Raw genomic sequence first — 19,460 nt, 5'->3', positions numbered from 1 at the left:
CCTTTGTTCCCCGTCGAGAGGAAGCATTACTCAGTAAGAATGTGGCTCTTCGAACTTCTCTTTTGACAGACAATTGACAATCTAGGTCTTTTGGTGAGCCAAATTGGTTAAATAATAAGGGAAAAGAGTCACTCTTGAAACCTACATTTGTGACACATAGGGCCTGAGTCACAGAGCGTTTTCCAATGGGATTGCAACATTATAAAACGCTTCTGTGAATCAGGCTCATAGTGTTTTTAAAGGCTCTAAGGGCAGAGCAACTGTTAACGATAAAGATAAGCGTTTTCCACAAGGCCCGGTTAGAACTCATGAACAAGTGCTAGCAAAATATCTCAACTCTCTCGGGAAACGTCACTAGATAATTATCTTAAAGTTTGCTTAATGAGTGTGTTACATGAAAATAAACACATAGGGCTTCATTAGGAGTTGGGTGGTATCCCCGCGTTAATTGCGCATGAATACCGACCAACGTAATTTGCGTTAACACTACTTGGTCCAGTGCAATTTGCACCAGATCACGAGTAGTGGTAAGGCGGTGAATCCCCATTGGGCCCAATGGGGTTGGGGTGGCGCTTTTAGCGCCAGCGCAAATAGCACTGCACTAATAGCACTGAAAACAGCCCGGAAATGGCGATTTTTACCTCCAGCAAAAAGCTGCAGGTAAAACTCCCATTTAAGGCCAAACCCCTGATTGGGCCAACCCATAAATGTGGCAATAATAGCATTACTGCCACATTTAGGGTTAAGGCCCATTTTATGATGAGGCCCATAATCTTGAATCGCACTAACATTCTTTGATAAATGCACGCTATACCATCCCTCAGTACAATTTGAACACGGGATAGTCACAGAATATTTTTTTTAATCATTTCCGTACAGGCAGAGTGGAAGTTGTCTTAAGATCAAGAATGGTTTTTGATGTAGTGATGAACAAACATAACACCATCCGAACATTTGGCTTCGACTTGATACCTTATAACTATAGGGGTGTTTGTCAGAGTGGATTGAGGGATGGTGTCACCTTTAATTTTCCTTCAAAAGAAATTATGGCTCCCCAGGCTCTAGATTGTGGCCAGGCATGTTGGGTGCAGGCTAATGGCAATAGTTGGATGAACAAGGCTCAATCGAGTGACTGGTCTTGACTTGCGGGCACCTTCAATAGGAAAGACGGGGACTCTGTTTTGCATCCCTCCTAACATCAGTACAAGCTCCATATTCTTCACATCGTTGAATACCTGTGGCAATAACCACCTCTTCTCTAACCCGCTAGTAGGTGCCTTTTTATAAAGTCAAATATGCTCATAAACTTACAAGCAACCGTTAATGGAGCTACAGTTTATTGATGGTTCTGACTGTAATTTTCAGTCAGTAAAAAGGGCCTCTTGGGTAGCGGACTGTCGGACGGCTACTGACTCTAGTGAAATGGAGTCAGTCACTTAAAATCATAGAAAACATAAACCACATGTTTGGATTTACAGCCACTCATGTCAGGTCATTAATTCACTAATTGGGACCAACTGTACCATCTTGCTTGTTAACATCTACTGGCATCTTGGTTGTGGGAATTTAAATACTTTCATCAATTTGATAATGAAGACAATGGGCCTCATTCCGAGATTGCCGCAAAGGGATACCGGGCACCGGTAAGAACACCAGTGCCGGTAATCCCTTTGCGCCCTATTCCGAGGTCCCCCAACGGGACCCGTAACGTACGTTTGGTCGGCCCAAACATACCTTACGGTTCCTGTTAGGGAACCAGGGTGCAAATAACGGCCTTGGCATGCACCGGGCCGTTATTTGCGTCCTCCCCATTACCATTGAGCCCTAACGGGCTCAAATGGGAATGGGCATTGCCATTTTCAATGGGGACTTACCGGTCCCGCAAAGGTTGGAATATACCGGTAAGTCCCCATTGAACCAGGGCAGACTCGGTACCGTTATTGGAGGCAGTCGTGGCGCTAATAGCGCCATGACTACCTCCAATCTCGGAATGAGGCCCAATGAATGAGTGGCTGGATAAATGGCTATATGGCCTGATCCTTCTCTCGGGTGACTTGAATGCGGCCTGCTCTAAGTAGACACCACTAGAACTACTATCACAGCCTCAACGGGAAGGACTACTTTGGTTATGTACGAGTAAAAGCCCTAGTGGGAGTGGGGTGGTGATGCTGAATGGTGCTGTCACGGGTGATGTACTGAATCATTTTACATGGTTCACCACCTCTCGTACACCGACTCTGGATTACATATCTACGAGCTTTAAAATGTTTGAGAAATGTAAATGCAGAGCGAGGTAGTGGCTGGTGTGCTGCAGGATACGGCCAGATAGCTCCTCATTGCTAAATCATTTTGCTTTTCCTGTGCGTGGACATCGCAAGCTGGGATTTACTACTTTTCCCTCCCTGGCTCCCATTTGCTTTTCAGAAGAATCACGGGAACAACTGATATTTCTCTGTTAAGAGTTCAGTTAAAGAGCAACACCATTAGAATTACATCACTGTTTCATTAGCACTGGATCTAAGTCTATAGAGATCCTAATCAGGTGCAAAATAGTTTTCCCTGGATAATAAAGTGGTTTTTGAAACAGATATGACAACAGATAGACAATAACAAGGAGCATTTTGTTGCTTTTTCCATGTAGTTGCTACATGTGTTATCATCATTGAATACCTCTGAATAATAGGAAAGAAATACTCATTGGCCCAACACACCAGAGAAGAAATTCAAGGTAGGTAGATAGCTACAACAGGATATACCAAATGGTACCCTGTTTTGGTTCAGTTTTTTAGGCTTTTACCATACAAGTGACAATATTCCTTTTTGTTTTTTTTGTAGTATTCTTGTTGAATTTCTCCATATGTTTCATTGGAAAGTAGAAGTAGACTACATTGCGCTGGGCTATGTGTCCTGAAGAAAGCTCAACAGAGATGATGTTAATATAAACTGAAACAATTGACAGTTTACTTTTGAGCTGGAAACACTAATGTGTCGACCAATACTATGTACTTTAACACATGGTTAATAACTACACTTTTTTGTTTTGTATTTATGAATACGACAGTTAGCATATGGCCAATACCCTAAGTAAGGGATGTCCCACTTAATTGACTGATATGATTTTTAGATATGGTGTTTTGTGTAATATGTGTTTATGACTAATAGATTCTGTTTTAATTTATTGTTTTTGATCACTGAGCATATTGATTGGGGAACTGATACCCCGGCTGGGCTGTTGCTGGATACCTAAACTTGTGGTGTGAGAGGGTGGGGTAGCCTGGTCTCGATTGTTGACATTCTATTTTCCTGTGTGTGGACATTGCAAGCTGGGATTGACTGCTTTCCCTCCCAGGCTCCCTGCTCTGCTGCTTTTATCTACGACTCACAGAGACAGCTTTACAAAAGCAGGAAACAGCACAGCAGCGTGTGCGGCAGTCGATGGAGTGAGGTAGAGTGTCTGGTGTGCTGCAGGATATGGACCAGCTAGCTCCACATTGCTAAATTATTTTTCTTTTTCTGTGCGTGGACATCGCAAGCCGGGATTGACTGCTTTTCCCTTCCTGGCTCTGCGCTCTGCTGCTTTTACCTACGGCTCACGGGGCCGGCATTACAAATGCAGGAAACAGCACAGGAGTTCACGCGGCAGTCGGCAGAGTGTGGTAGAGTGTCTGGTGTACGGTGGATCGAGGTGAGAGGGACTAATTGTCCGTGCTTTTCCATTTTCTTCCTCCATTGACCACACTGTTCCCCTATGAAGCGCTCCTTACTAAAGAGTTATGCTCTCGGTAGCGTGGCAAACAGAGGCGGTAAGAGACCTAGGAGCCCTGTGCAAGAACAGTGAGCTCAGAAAAAAATATAAAATCTAAAAAAGCCTAGATTGGAGGACCGCTCAGGTCCCTCAAGTGAACCGATACCTGTTCCACAAATTACACAGTTGAGAGACCTTTTCCGAGCAGCAGACAACAGTGATAAATACCTCTCCAAACACAGACTTTACGGCTCAATCCTCATCTTTCTCAATGGATAATAATAATTCTTTATTAAACATGGTAATTGATCTCAGAGATTCATTAGGTGGTGGTAACATACTCACACGGACCTGCACTACTTAAAGCATAACTGGCACCAATTTGGCACTTATGCCAGATTTGACTAAATTCGCTCCCCCTTTAGATTCCTCTAGTTCCACTGACATTGATTCTGTAAATGATGAATTTTGGGAATTGGGGAGTGCTTATGCAAAAAGCGCAGACTCTATCTCTGTTAATAACGAGCTAATTATAAATAAACTTGACGCAGTGCTGGCACATATCGCTGCTATTACAAGGGATCAATTGGAATTTAGGACCAGGCTGGTGACAATTATGGAGTTGATTTTGTCCATCCCTCCTAAAGCAATGAAGTGAACGCCCCCTGTATGTCAAACACAAATCTCAATAAAAAATATAGGGCCTAGTCGGGTCCTTTCAGGGAGCAGTCCCCAAGGGAGGACTCTGGATGGGACTTTGAAGAGATACCCATTCCACCTCATCCATTAACTGAACAAGCTTTGACAACCCGCCTCAAAATTTCAACACCCTCCCAGCTGTTATTAATGGGTCAAAAAAAGTCCAACAAAAAGCAGGGCAAAGGCAAACGACCCCCAGCCTTGACCAAGGGCCCAGCCTTGGCATGTACATCGGCCCTCCCTCCTGAGTCAAGGACATTAGTTACCAACATTTTATCCAAGGGAACTACTTATCATGCCTATTTGCAGAGCCCCATTGATCGATAACTTCAGCGTGTCAAGACTGCTATGCTGCCCCAGCAAAAATACCCATCCTTGGGAGAGGCATCGAGTGTACAGTGTATACCAACCGAAACCTATGTGAATTTTTTTCAGGCGTCAAAAGACACTTCGGGGCAAGCTCTACATACCGATCCCAGCATTATGCATTATTCTTTTGGCAAACTTCCTTCAGACATTTCCCACTGAACTAAGAGCGACTTACGAACCAAATTTACCAACTGGGATTTCTCGCCACAAAATATTTCCGGTCTTGGAAAATGGGTCATATCGGAAGAAATAGAACCGACTGAGATCAGCCCATTTCTGAACCATACCCAGTTACTGAAACTATTCAATAGAATTGAAGCCCTTGGTGTCATTGGGCCTCATTAGGACCCAGGCGGTAAGGGGTTTACGGCGGCGTAAACAGCGCCGACCCTTACCGCCTGATTCCGAGGTCCCTTAGCGCCATGGAGGTTTTAACACCTGCTTTTAGCAGGTGTTAAAATCTATGGCGCTAAGGGACCTTGTTGTTAATTATGCCACCGTAATTTACGGTGGCGTAATTAACGCCTTCCCCACTCCCATTATGCCCTATGGGGCAAAAATGGGAATGGGGAAGGGTAAATGGGTTAATGGGGACTTACCGCCCCACTCACCTCGGAATGGGGCGGTAAATCCGCCAACCACCATGGCGTAAACTATGTTTACGCCATGGTGGTAAAGGTACGACCCAGGCGGTAACTTACCGCCTGGGTCGTAATGAGGCCCATTGTCTCTGCAGATATGTTAGAAATGTAGCTAGCCTGTATGGGCAGCCCCAGGAACTGGGCCCCTATTGAGTTCAGTTCCCCTTTTATGGTGGCCTTATTAAAAATGAATGCTCGTCACTTTGATCATATGGTGTTTACTATTACAATCTGCCTTAAGGCAAAGAACTTAGACCAATGCCTGTCCAGAGATTGTAGATATCTTGTGGGTGCTTGGGGTGTAACTTATCAGATATTGGAAGCTCCAGTACCAAGTGAATCACAGACTAGAAGGACAAATGACTTACCGTAATATTCTTTGTAGGGATTATTCTCCCGCAGATGCCTCATCTGATAGATATCCTTACAACTCTGCTGCTTTGGAACATTTTGGACAGGAGGCACAGTGACCACGACCTGGCCGTCTTGCTCAGCGTGTGCTCATCAGCTCCGGTCGTGACATCAGGCATTGTATAAATACCACGTCACTACGCCCAAATCTCAGTTCCCCCTTTTTTCTCGGGCACCACACGCTGCATAGGAAAACAGAGAGACTAAATGGGCTAATGAGCCCTTAAAATAAAATAACTATAGACCTCCGAAGGAGAAACAATTGCAACAAACAATACAAGTAGTGTCAGAAAAATATATATATATATTTTTAAACCTGTGACAATGAAGACAGAAAACGGACACAGAGAGGACCATCACCAAGTCAACATGAAGATGCACGTCAACCACCGACTTTCTGAGCAGAGCTGGATGGGAGGGGAGATGAGGAATCTGTGGGAGAAGAATTCATAGAAAGAACATTACAGTCATTTCTCCTTCAATGGATTGCCTTTCTCCCGCAGATTACTCATCTGATAGACTCCCAAAGAAGTAGATGAAGGAGGCGGGCAAAAAGGTATACTAAAAAACTTTGCAGCACTGTCCTGCCAAAGCACGCATCAGCTGCAAGAGTCACATCCAGATTAGTGCTTAGCAAAAGTATGAAGGTATGACCATGTATCAGTGCGACAAATCTCCCAGACAGGGACTCCCCTCTGAAAATGCTGTTGATGCTGAGACTCCCCTTGTCGAATGGCCCTGATGCCTGCTGGTAATTCCTTTCAAGCAGACTGGAAGCATTCTGCTATACAGAAAATTATCCAGCGGGATAAAGTCTGCTTAGTTATGGGTATGCCCTTACGGGCCAAGGAAAAGGCCCCAAAGAGCTGTTCAGCTCTCCTAAAATCAGCTGTCCTTGAATATAATACCTCAGCGCCCTTTTCGGGTATAGGCGATGTAACCGTTCCTCCTGCTTAGAAGGGTGCAGAGGAGGGTAGAAGACCGGAAGGTCGATGGACTGAGACAAGTGAAATTCTGAAACAACCTTTGGGAAGAAGCCAGGCCTTATCCTGAGTGAAACTTTCTCCCGTAAAAAATGCAGGAAGGGGGGCTTACAGCATAATGCCTGAAGTTCACTCTCCGGCCTAGCGGATGTAATAGCCACTAAAAAGGCTGTTTTCAAAGAGAGAAGCTGTAAGGGACAAGAGTGCATAGGCTTAAAGGGAGCCACCATCAGAAATGTCAGAACCAGATTAAGGTCCCAATCCTTAATCAACACCTCAAGTACTTCCTCACGAGTGGTCCCTTTCATCATATCTCATCCTCTCAGGAGCCACGCATGTAGGTTGAGATCCAGACGCTGAGGCAACCGGTGAGGTGGACAGATGCAAGAGGTTGGAGTACCACATTCTCCTCGCCCAGTCTGGGGCAATTAAGATCATGGTTGCTCGAAACCTCTTCAACCTCCTGAGAACCCATGGAATGATAGGAATCGGAGGGAACGTGTAATGGAGAGGGATGGTCCAATCCACCAGAAACACGTCCTCTAGTGCACTGTTCGCTGGGAATTCCTTAAAGCAAAACTGTTCGCATTTCCTGTTGGACTCCTTTGCAAACAGATCCATTGCTGGGGCACCCCAGAGAGTGAAGACCTCCTCTGGGCCTTCCATGCACACTTCCCACTCGTTCTCTGCCTGCTCACAGCATCTGCCAACTTGTTCTCTTTGCCTGCCAGATAAATTGCCGAGGCTGAGATCCCGTTCTCCAGCAACCAGAACCAAAGCATCATCGCCTCCATGCAGAAGGGGCGGGAGTGCACACCACCTTGTTTGTTGAACAAGGACATGCTTCCCCTGCAGGGACGGGGCACACGCTTTCAGGGCAAGCCTGATAGTTCGCAACACCAGCCTGTTGATGTACCCCCTGGCTTCCATCGTTGATCAGAGGCCGCTCACCTGCAAATTCTCACTGTGAGTGTTAAATGAAGCCAGGCTTATTGGTACAGCTGGTCTGTTTGGCGACTCGTGGTTGACACTTAAGCCTCAAATATTTGTGCGACAATAAGTATGTTGATCCAATGTGGAATGGGAACAGGAACAATTCCACACATTAAAAATCCAAATCATCGCAGGTCTCTGGATTGACAGTAAGCCAAGAAAACCAGTCATAAACTGTAGTACAAAAATGCAAAGGAGTGCACGAAACTCCAGGACATTGCGCCCATTAGAATGAAAGCGTTTTTATTATCAAATCTCCAGGTTCGCCCTCTAATGATAACACGTGTTTCGGCCCTTACCAGCCTTTCTCAAATCAGGGCTAGTCGTAGTACTTTGACATTCAAACTCTTCCACACGGGTGGTCATTACTTCCTCTTAGGCGGGTTGTATGTAATGGGTCAAATCCCATCTACATATTATTCAGTGGAACTCCAGTCATACGCGTTGGCTTCGTCCAATTACTAACTCACTGTGAGTGCCCCAACCCTTCAGAGACGCATCCGTGACCACTCGGGTCTGAGGCCAAGGAGGCCAGAAGGGTTGCCCCGCCAAGAGGCTGTTGCGGTCCATCCACCAGGACAGGTCGTTGACCACTGATGCGGACACCTTGAGGAGATCCGAGAGAGTGCCGAGGTACTGAGACCACTGACCCCTCAGGAGCCTTTGTAGGGCTATCATGCGCAACCTGGCCTCTGGCACCAGAGAAATGCAGGAGGCCATGAGACCTAGGAGGCAGAGGAAGGAATGCACTGGTAGAGTGGCATGGTTCCAAAAACAAGTCGACCATTTGTGTCAAGCTGACTACTCTCTTCTCGGGAGGGAAAGCCGTCCCTACCCGGGTATCTAGGACTCTGGACTGGTGGCATGTGGGACTTCTTTAAATTTAAGGAAAAGCCCATCTTGTGCAGCAGCAAGCAGGTGTCCTCTTAATGGCACATGACCTGCACTACAGACTACCCTCGGATCAGCCAGTTGTCCAGATATGGAAATATGTGAACTCCGGATCTCCTAAGGTGAGCCGCAACTACTGCCATGAGCTTGGTGAAGACCCTTGGGGCGGAGGTTAGACCAAAGGGAAGCACCTTGAACTGATAGTGCATATCTCCTATGGTGAACCTTAGGAACTTCCTGTGCTTTTGATGGATTGGCATATGGAAATAAGCGTCCTGTAGGTCTATTGACACAAGCCAGTCCTGTAGTTCGAGAGTGTGGGGAATCTATCTCCACGTAAACATCCTGAATTTGTCTTTCCTCAAGAACTTGTTCAAGGCCCTGAGGTGCAGAATGGGATGAAGACCTCCTCCATTCTTGGGTACTGGGAAATACCAGGAATACCAACCCGATCTGCTCTGCTCAGGTGGTACCTCTTCCATGGCACCCTTCAACAACAGGGCTCTCAGTTCTTCCTGGAGCTCCTATCCCAGTTGGAGTCAGGGTTGGGGCGGTCTGTCCGGTGGTTTTCTTACAAATGGCAGACAATAACCCCACTGAATGAGCTGAAGAGCCCAGGCATCAGACGTAATTCCCTGCCACTGGAGCAAATGCTCCTTCAACCATCCTCCAACCGGTGCGCTGAGAGAGGACAAAATCAAAGCAGCTTCGGAGGCTGGGTTGCCCCTGCCTCTGATGCTGCCTGTTGGCCTCTAGGAGCCCCTCTGCCCCTTCCAGAGCGCTAGAAACGCTTCTGCCCTCACCAGGCCAGTGGGAGCTGCGCTCTCCTGCCATAAGGAGCATATCTCTTGTAACCCCGTACCCTAGAGGCGAAGCTAAATGCAGGTTTGGCCGGCTGAGCAGCTAGGCCTAAGGACTTAAAAGCGATGTTGGATTCCTTCAATTTTTTTAACGAATCGTCAGCTTTCTGGCCGAACAGAAGATCACCCTCGAAGGGCATGTCCAGAAGCTTGACTTGGATACTAGGCGAAAACACAGAAGTTTTTAAATAGGCCTGTCTTCTTAGTGTTATGGCTGACACCATAGATTGGCCCACATAGTCGGCGATGTTCAGGCCTGTTCGTATCGACTGTCTGGCCACCTCTTTCCCATCCTCCACTAGCTGTAGGAAGCCCTTGTGCATTTCTCCTTCTGGGACATACTCAGCAGCATTTTCAACTGCTGTCTAGAGACCAAAGGAGAACATGGCAAAACTGCTTGCCACATTTGTAGCTTTTAGGGCCATATTGCCTGACGTAAATGCTTTCTTCGCTAAGGGATCAACTTTTTTTGCTTCCCTGTTGGGAGGCAGAATGGACGTGGAAGATGCAGGTCTAGACAAGACAATATAAGCCTGCATAACAAGCATCCCCAGGGAAGGCTGAGAGGAGAGGTATGAGGGGTCTCCTTTAGCAGGCCTGAATTTTGCAGAAATGGTGGAGCTGACAGGAGGAATGGAACAAGGGTTTTGCCACATAATTGTTAAAGGATCAGCAAGGGCAGGGTTTAAAGGCACATTGCGTTTTGTGGTGAGGCCTTCATCTAAAATGTCAGTAAGGTCATAACCTTGTATGGCCGCCACTAATGAATGCAATCCCTGGGTGTCAATAACCCTTCCTTCCTAATAAAGCCCTGAATTTAGAAGTATTATGAACATAGGGCAGGGATTGCTGAAATTCGAGGTCTGGAGAGAGGTCCAGACCACTGGCGTCATGGAGGCCTTGAGCCAGCTGCAAAGTCTGATTTTGGTCGCCAAAATAATCAACCCCTCCTGAACGCAATTAAATAGGGTTAATATCCCCCGATCAACAGCGTCATTACTGCCGAAGATACCTGCCATACTGTCGAAAAATTCGGACCAGGGTTGCGGGGTGAATGTTTTCTCGACAATGTCGATGTCGAGGGTTTGTCTCTCGGCGCTGATATGGTGGATGTCAGTGTCGATCGGGAAGAAGACGCCGTAGCGTCGACATCCTTCAATGCACGGGGTTGATCCGGCTTCCATTGAACCTCTTCCGGTGTCAAAAGATTTATCGGCGCCGACAATGTCGGTACCAGGGCACTAGAGGGGTTGGATATGCCGAGCGCCACTCTTGGCTCCAAAACCTGCTGCGTGGGGGGAGGGGGGGCCTAGCTGCGCCGACTGCAGCATGCTTTTGAACATGTCAAGCATGGAGGCTAATCCACCCACTCTTGGCGGGTGGTAGGCCCAGCCGGCGGCTTACCTTTTTCTGTTGACAAAACGGAGTCCCGACGGTGGCAGTGATGCCTTTTCTTCTTTCGGGACGAGGAAGAGTGACTCCTTGAGTGGGACCGTTTCTTATTCCACCTATGTGCTTTTTCGGGGGTGTGCCCCTCAGTTTCGGCCTCCAAAGAATGAACCGCCGACTGTGCCAGTGATTTTGAGGGTGGTCGACCCAGAGGGAGTTTTGCAGCTCGATCGCGTAGGGATTTGGGTTCCATTTTGGCATACGACCGACACCGGCAGTGATTTATGCCCCCGTCCTTTGAGCCGTGAATCGCCCTTTTCAAATCTGCAGACTCAATCCTCTGAGAGAAAAGGGATCTCTCCACTGCAACCACAATATCAGTGGTGTGGAGAAGACAGTGGTAGCTGTGCACCTAAGTGAATACATCACCTCCCAGTCAGCTGTACTGAGGAGCAGATAAAATAACCAATTTGGAACTGATCCATCCTTCACCATCTATAGTAAGTGTAGTTCGTAGCAGTACCTGAGAAGAGTCATTGTAAAAAAATGCCTGGCAAAGTTCGCACAAAAACAAACAACTACAACTTGATACTGAATCTTCCTTACAAAAAAGACCAGGCACCGAGCAATGCAAGAGCTTGCACCAAAGGAAATAAAAAAACATGTACCGATCAACAGTTCCCCATGGAGAACGAGAGAAGAACCAGTTGCCGGCACCATTACAGGTTCCTTCTCCAAAGCCCAGTATTACAGTCAATCAATCCCCGGCAACTTAATAACTCATTTACATCACAAAAGGAGAGTGGTGACAATTTTAATACAATTAACTTAACTGGCCCAGAGACAGCGCTTGGAGATCTAGAGGCCCAACTTTCAGTAATACAATTTGCCATGAAAGTACATCTACGTATGAATGGCAAAATACTGGAAGAACAAATAGGGGGCAAAAACACAAAAACAATTTACAGGACATAGACAGAGACAAGGATCTGTACGAACTACTTCGGTGGAATCTAGCAATCCAGATGCAGGTAGTGTGGAAAAGGAGGGACTGGCAAATGAAACGAGTGAAATTTCAATCAGGAAACAACACAGACAACAAAAACGCCAAAGGAGACAGGTTGCCAAAAAATCTAAAACCGGTGTCATAGGCGCAAACAAATCAAAAGAACAGCTGGGGCAATGAAGAAAGTGCAAATGAAGACGGAGGGAGCGAGATAGAGGATACCGTCTCCATGTCAAATCATGATTTGTCAACTGAAAGAGCTCAACTTGCACAAAAGGAGAAAGTAATTCCGGCCATAGAATTGGCCCTGCCACAGCCCGAGTCCTTGGAAGCCTTTGGCATCAACGAAAAACTGTTGGTGGGAGCACCCCAGAAAAATGAGCCAACTATTATTGTAAAAAGCATTAAGAAGATGACTATGAAACAATTTCCTCATATCAACAGAGCAGAGTTCCTAAAGGTGACGTGGATGATCTTGCCTCAGAGTACTTCACAAGTCAGACTTATTAAAGACACACATCAACAATGTAGCAATGAAACAGCTAATATTTTAAAACTTTACAAATCACGTTTTTCTCGAGCTGGGCTATGAACTAGATACAGCAATAGAAGTAACCCAACTGTTTCCATCTGTGACGTTATCTGCAGAGAATTTATGGGAAGTAATAAAGTCCTCCACCAACAGCACAGGGGCAAATAACCCTACGACTTTGCTACAAGAAAACATACTTAATATACTAAATTGGGTGGTTAAGAACAGCTCCCAAAAAATTCCTAGCTCTCATTGAAATTGGTTGCTGTTCACTTGGAATACCTGGGGCTTTACCCACTTTCTGTCCTCAGCGGACCCACGGGACGAATCACTGAAACATGACATTTTCCTTTTACAAGAATGTTGGCTATGATCAGATTTGAAGATGGACGGCTTCCAGATATTTCAGAAACAATCTGAGAAAAAACTGAGAGGATGTCCCTATGGAGGTCTAATCATCAGAGTAAGAAACTCAATCAATTCAAGCCTCCAGAATTGGCTTAGAAAGGGTCTACCTAATTGTGTTAGCAGTGAGAGTGCCACTTCCATCAGTTGATACAAACCTTACCATCATTAACATCTATGACCCCACCTGGCATGTCTAATACAGCCCCCATCATAGAACTTGTTGAAGAAATAATATGTGAAACAACTACTAAGTTCAGAGGTGAAAAGATAATACGGGGTGGGGATCTTAACTTCCACTGTATTTGTAACTCTGACATTCTGGAGATCAAATTTGTCCAGCCTCACTCTCAGTTATGAGTGATAATGCTTTCACCCCCCGAAAGGGAAACTTTGGGTTGAAGCACTAAGAGATTGGGAATGTTATATGTTTAATGGTGGTGTTACGGGGGACAGACCAGCAAAGGACACCTGGAAAAACAGCCAGAAGACTGCCAGATTAGATTATTTTTTAGGTAACATCGATTTAATTCCTGAGGAAATTAGAAACTGTTCCCAGTTAATTCAGTGGCCATGCCTTACTTACCCTCTCGCTGGTGGGCAAGACCCTACGAGAAGGTAAGGGCTGGATTTGTGATCTAGATGTAAATACTGCAGGTAACAGGATTACTTGGCCTTATAAAAGCCTTGAAAAAGCGAAGTCGTATGCCAGTAAAAATCTAAACAGCATGTCATCGATAATACAGGGCTTGTCAGCAGAGGGAATAGAGGCCTGGATTGAGGGGAGTATGAAGAAACTAACCACAACTAAGGGTTGTTATACACTTCTATCTCACCCTTACACTAGACATCAATACGATAGAATGATAAGAGAAAGCAGTTTTGTCCTGCCCTATGATCAAACAAAAATCAGACACCTAAAAGAATCTTATATACTAAGGTTTGTGCAGGAGGAGTAGGAGTAGGGCTATATTGATTCCCATCTATAAGAAGGGTTTTAGAACACTGCTCGGTAACTACTGGTTACTGGCTATGCTGGATGTCACCGGCAAGATTTTTGCTTCCCTTGCACTGGGACATGTTGAAAAATGTTCACGAAGTATATATCTGCAAGGTACATTCCAGATGGGATTTAGGAGAGGATCAGGAACAATTCAATGTCTCTGTCTGATGGACTGCCTAATAACGGAAGCCAAGACCAAAGGCAAGCCCTATTTGTATGTAGCACTGATTGACTTTGAGTCAGCCTTCGACACCATTAATAGGAACAGATTATGGACCAAAATAAAAGAGTACGGCTGCGCTGTGGGAATTTTTGACGGTGGTACAGGAATTCTATGAGGATACTGTTCAGGTGAGGATGGACAGTGGCGGTGCGTGCACGCAACAAATAAAAACACACTGGGGTTAAGCAAGGATGTGTTCTGGCCCCCCTATTGTTCAATATGTACCTGGCTGACTTACCATACTTCCTGAAAAGGGCGTACTTGTGCCCCCCCAGAGTGGACAGTGAACAAGTTCATTGCCTAGCATACAGGGATGATCTAGTTGTGTGTGATCACATTTATGCAGGACTAAAAACATCACTGACCCTACTTGAGGAATATGCAACGGATAATAGTCTAAAAAGAAATTATAGCAAAACCAAGTTGATTCACTTTAGTAGTAAACATATCACAGTCCTGCCAATGGTGATAGCTGGGAAACAAATTGAGTACATGGATAAATTTAAATATTTGGGCTGCAAATTATCAACTAGAGGCAAATATGCAGCCATCATTCCTGACAAAAAAAAATGCCAGGCAGTTGCCTCCACCTTAATGGTACGTAGGTGCATCAACTCGGTTTCGGGCTACAGCTTACAAGGAATATTGGCCCTGTATAAACAAAACTTATGTCCCACAATACTATATGGTCTAGAGGCCCTATGCCTGGAGGATATCTCCTGATTAAAGGTAATAGACCCCAGTACACCGATTCTGTTTTTATTGTAATATGTAAAAATTCGATGAACTGTATACATAAAATAAAATTAAGATAAATAAAATTGGAAGAGTCCCTATCGCATCATGTTGCACCTTAGTCACGTTGCACTTTAACCTGAGTGATTGGTATAGCATTTGTGTTTATTTTAGCATTGCTGGGAACTAGCCAAACTTGCCTGTTTTTAGCTCTTTAACCTTTAGTGATGTAATCTACCTGATATTTTTATGAATGGCCCCTTTCTTTATAACGGTATGAAATATTTGTTTTGTATTAACTTAATGGAGTGAATTGTTTTAAACTGTTGTTGTGATAAATGTACATGTTTTAATTATGTGGATTAAGTCTGTGTTTGTGTATAAACATTTGTGTAGAAAATCTTTTGCTAAATAGTTGGTATACATTGTTTTTAACCAAACAACAATAAATAAAAAATAAATTTAAAAAAGTACCAATTAAGTCATTATTTAAATGGTTCCTAGGCTGTGTGAAAATGTGCTGGAGTACAAATGTTTGCTCTTTCTCGATCCACTCCTGTAATCTCTGCAGAAGAAATGTATCCAGGACCGTGAATATGCAGTTTATAAATTACAATGGGTGATAGGTCTTGGGATCCATACACAAAGATGGATACTGTTAGGGAGAATTCTCTGTTTAGGCTGAATTTCCTAACCTAGTGAGTCCCCCAGCAGCTTTGCTGGATTTTTGGGGTTTATTTTTTTCTCCTGCCAAGAGTGAGACTCTTTTACCCTCACTCTTGGGCATGATTTGAGTGTGTTTCTTTGACTCTAGATGTGTTTAATGGGCTATGGGGTCTTTTACTCCATAGGGCTTCATGTGTTTTTGTGATGTGTGTTACACAGCACCCTCAGTGCAGTAACACAAGGGTGTCATAGTGACCCCCCAATATAGACTCCATACCCGGGGACTGACTACTGTCTCCCAGGGCGTGTAAAGTCACCAATGACTTTACTAGTCTCAAATTTTGAACAGAACCAGTACAAACCATCATATTGTGGACGTACCGGCCGGGGCAATTCGATTGCCCCGGGGTCTGTTAGTCGAGGGGGCACGTCTCTGTCCCCCCTGATCGAGTTTTGGCTGGTGGCAGTGGATACTACTTTTTATATTCGACCGCGAATATATCTCTATGGGATTTCCCATTGTTCGAGGCTACCAACTTTGATTATTTAATTCCTATAGCCTCGAACATACCGCCGGTTTATTTATTTAATATTAATTCTCCGGTTGGTATTTTTTGCCAGAACTCGGTTCTAAAATGGCGTTTGTGTTCGCTTCTGTGACTCCAACCCAAGTTGAGCCCTTTGTTCCACTTTTTGGCGGGCTTCTCCACAGAAGCCCTCCAAAGTGGTGCCACTCTGTCTGGGGTACTTAGGAGGGGTGGAGGGGGATTTAGGCACCCGGGACTGAGTTCCTAGGCAACTCAAGTCGCACTCTGTCCTGATTGGCCCAAGTGGTGAGACGCCCGGCTCACCATTTAGCATGGTTGAGTGACACCTAGGCTGAGTGAATGGGGGTTTTCTGCATAAAAGCAGGGCTTTGGGGACTGGAACTTTAGAAGTCGCCACAGGACCTAAGAATTCGACGAGGGAGAAGCTGAGCCGACCTGCTACGATGACCTGCGGGACGTCTCACCACTTTTCCCAACGACAGAGGAGATCTCCAGCCCGAAGAGTCTTCTTCCTTCGACTGGTGGGGATAACCAGTCTGCTTCCTTTTTCGCTTCCTGGAGCACCTCGTGGCCGCCTTGCCTGTGCCAAGCACCCCGGCAACCGGGATACCACATTTTACCACTACCGCGAATCAAAGGGTAGTACCTTTAACCGGAAAACTCTGCGGCTGGTTTCTTCCCTGGCAGTGCAACGACCTTCATCTTTCCTCCACGTCGAGATCTTCTCTTCCTCGGGACAACGCCGCGACTTGCACCCGCTGCCAAAAACAACTGCCGCCGCTGGAGGATCCTTTCCACATAAGGTACCGTGTTCTGCCTGGCTTCCCTTGCAACCGACTGTACGGGGTAGATTTAGCCCCCAGCTTTCGAACCTGGGTTAGCCTGGGACACCCTGGCTAAACTTTTCTGAGCGTAACTAAAACCTGTCTGAACTCCATGCAAGACTTTGTAAGCCTGTTGTCATTGTGTGATCTTGGGTGCATTTGTGCCCTGCTCTCTCCAAGAGTGGGCCCGGCCTATGGACTTTGGCTCACAAGTAACTTTTGACTTTCCTGCCTTGCTTAAAAAGTTCCTAAAGATTAGTGTGGTGTATTTTCCTGCATTCTGCCTTTTTCCCTCCTTTTTTTGTTAACTTATTGGAGTGCCATCTATAGTTAAGCGCTCACCTCTGTCTGGAAATAAGTGGTGTTAACTAAGACTTGTCTGATAAGGAATAAGGGATGTATATATAATAATAGTAACTGTGTTGAGAGTGATTTACAATAATAGTGCTGGAGTGTTTCAATCAGTGTGTTTTTAAATAAATAATTATATACCTCGATACCAAAGCTCTGGTCAGTGTTTGCTTGTGCTATTGTATCTGAGTGCCTATTGTGTACACTTTGCATACTGTCTAACTCTTCTTGAGGGAAGTCTGACTGCTCAGCCACAGCTACCAAGTGAATCTGTGTGGTACAGACTACTACCAAGTGGGTTTACTGCCAAACACCTGTGGTCTTAAATCTTTTGCAGTGGTCCCAGAGGGAACTGCACAGGTTTCTGCCTAACAGATACCAATAACCTCAAACGTCAGCTGAGGGCACCATCATTCAATATTACCCTTAAATAAATCCGCAGAAACAGAGTGTGGTCCAGGAGTCTTATTTGTGGCCTGCTCATTCATAAATAACAATATTTATTTGATGTACTGTATGTACACTTTCAGCTGCACCTCCTCAGAGGTATTCTACAATAACTCACTTTCCCCCCAGACCCTCACTGTCTCGAGTGCCCTGGTTCTCTCCAGGCTGGATTACTGCAACTGCCTCTCTTTCAATCTGCCTACCTCTACTCTCCGCCGCCTGCAACTAATTCAGAGCAGGACTGCAAGATGTATCCTTGGCCTCAAGCCCAGGGACCGTATCTCACACACACTGAAATCTCTCCACTATCTCCCTGTCGCTCCAAGGATCAAGTTGAAGACCCAATGCATTGTCCACAAGGCTTTTTGGGACCGGTACTTGTACTACATCCAACTCTCTCTTCCAAAATACCTTCCTTATAGAGCCCTTCGATCAGCTACTTCAAACTATCTGAGGATCAGACGCATCTCCAGGCAGAGAGTGGGGGGTGGATCTCTCTCCTCTGCAGGTACCTCCTTCTGGAACGGCCTCCCTGCCCCTCTCAGACTTGAGCCAGACCACCTGAAGTTCCAGAAGCAGTTCAAGAACCTCCTTTTCTCACCTGCCTTCTCTCTCCTGCTTTCTTAATAACCAACCCATCTGCTGCGCCCACTGGTTTGCTTGGTAGCCTCAGAGGCTCACTGGCTACCAGGCTCCTCCATGACCAGTCTTCCTTACACTGCCCCCCTGGCCTACCGTGGACTTAGGGGCTGTTAACTGTAACCAATGCAGCCCCACTGCCTCTCTACACTTACTCAGAGCTGGGTGGCCCTGGCTCCACTTACTCAGAGCTTAGTTGCCCTGATCGCACTTTCCCCTCTACCCTCTCCCTTGCACTTCTCGTTGTTGCACTTGCACAATCCAAAAGAAACAAGGCCTAGGAGGTTTGTTTGTCTTGTCTTCCCTCCATTGTGCCACCTAGAAACACTTGTGTATAGGTGTGTTATAAATGCCATATTATGTCATACTGTATTTTCTTCAGTGTGAATGATGGTGTTTGTGTGTGGGTGCATGCACATGTGTATCAGGGATAGAGGTTGTATGTCCTTGAATGTTCTTATTGGCATCTATCTATAGTACACGCCATGTGATTGTGTTCCTGCGTGTGCATGTTTGCCTGTCTATACAGGGGATACAAACCATGCATTTTTTAGTATACCTACTGATATGTCTATATCGCTAGTGTCCCACAACACCATCCATAAAAGCGTAACAAAGATCTCCACTACATGGCAGGCAGGATAAATAGCCATACATCTTCCAGAAACCTTAAAACCTCCTCTCCATAAAACCTCTTTTCCATCCCCAGGTACTGCAGAAACAATCGTGGTGGAAGTTCCTTTGCAGTGCTCATCTCTAAACATTAACACAACCTCCTTATAAACATTAGGAATAAAACCTAATTTCCCAGTTTCAGCTGCAACCTATCTGAAATCCCACTTGCAGAACCCTGCCTGCCGTGAATGGCTCGCAGTTCCACGCACTTTCGCTCCCTGTGACTGTAATTACCTCCTTATGTTTAAGAGACCTTCTAAGGAGGCTTGCACACCCTCACTTTATCTGTAAATTCCTGTATATATTTGAAACTTTGTTTTACACTGTTATTTTCCTCAGATTCTAGCATGTGTGTCAGCATTGTGATATGACATTTCACCTTCCCCACACTATGAGATCTGAATCTGATGCATTACAAAATTTCA

At 45.5% G+C, this 19,460-nt stretch overlaps 1 protein-coding gene across 2 annotated transcripts in view; it reads right to left on the bottom strand.

Moving 5' to 3' along the window:
- UNC13D (unc-13 homolog D) overlaps positions 1-19,460 on the bottom strand; it is a 2,023,528-nt gene that overhangs the window by 326,391 nt on the left and 1,677,677 nt on the right. The gene's annotated exons all lie outside the window — the stretch shown is intronic.

This window comes from Ambystoma mexicanum, chromosome 3q (assembly GCF_040938575.1).
Source record: "Ambystoma mexicanum isolate Mex_15411 chromosome 3q, UKY_AmexF1_1, whole genome shotgun sequence".
NCBI lineage: Eukaryota > Metazoa > Chordata > Amphibia > Caudata > Ambystomatidae > Ambystoma > Ambystoma mexicanum.
The sequence above is the reverse complement of the archived record's forward strand: the minus strand, read 5'-3'. Positions and strand labels throughout refer to the sequence as shown.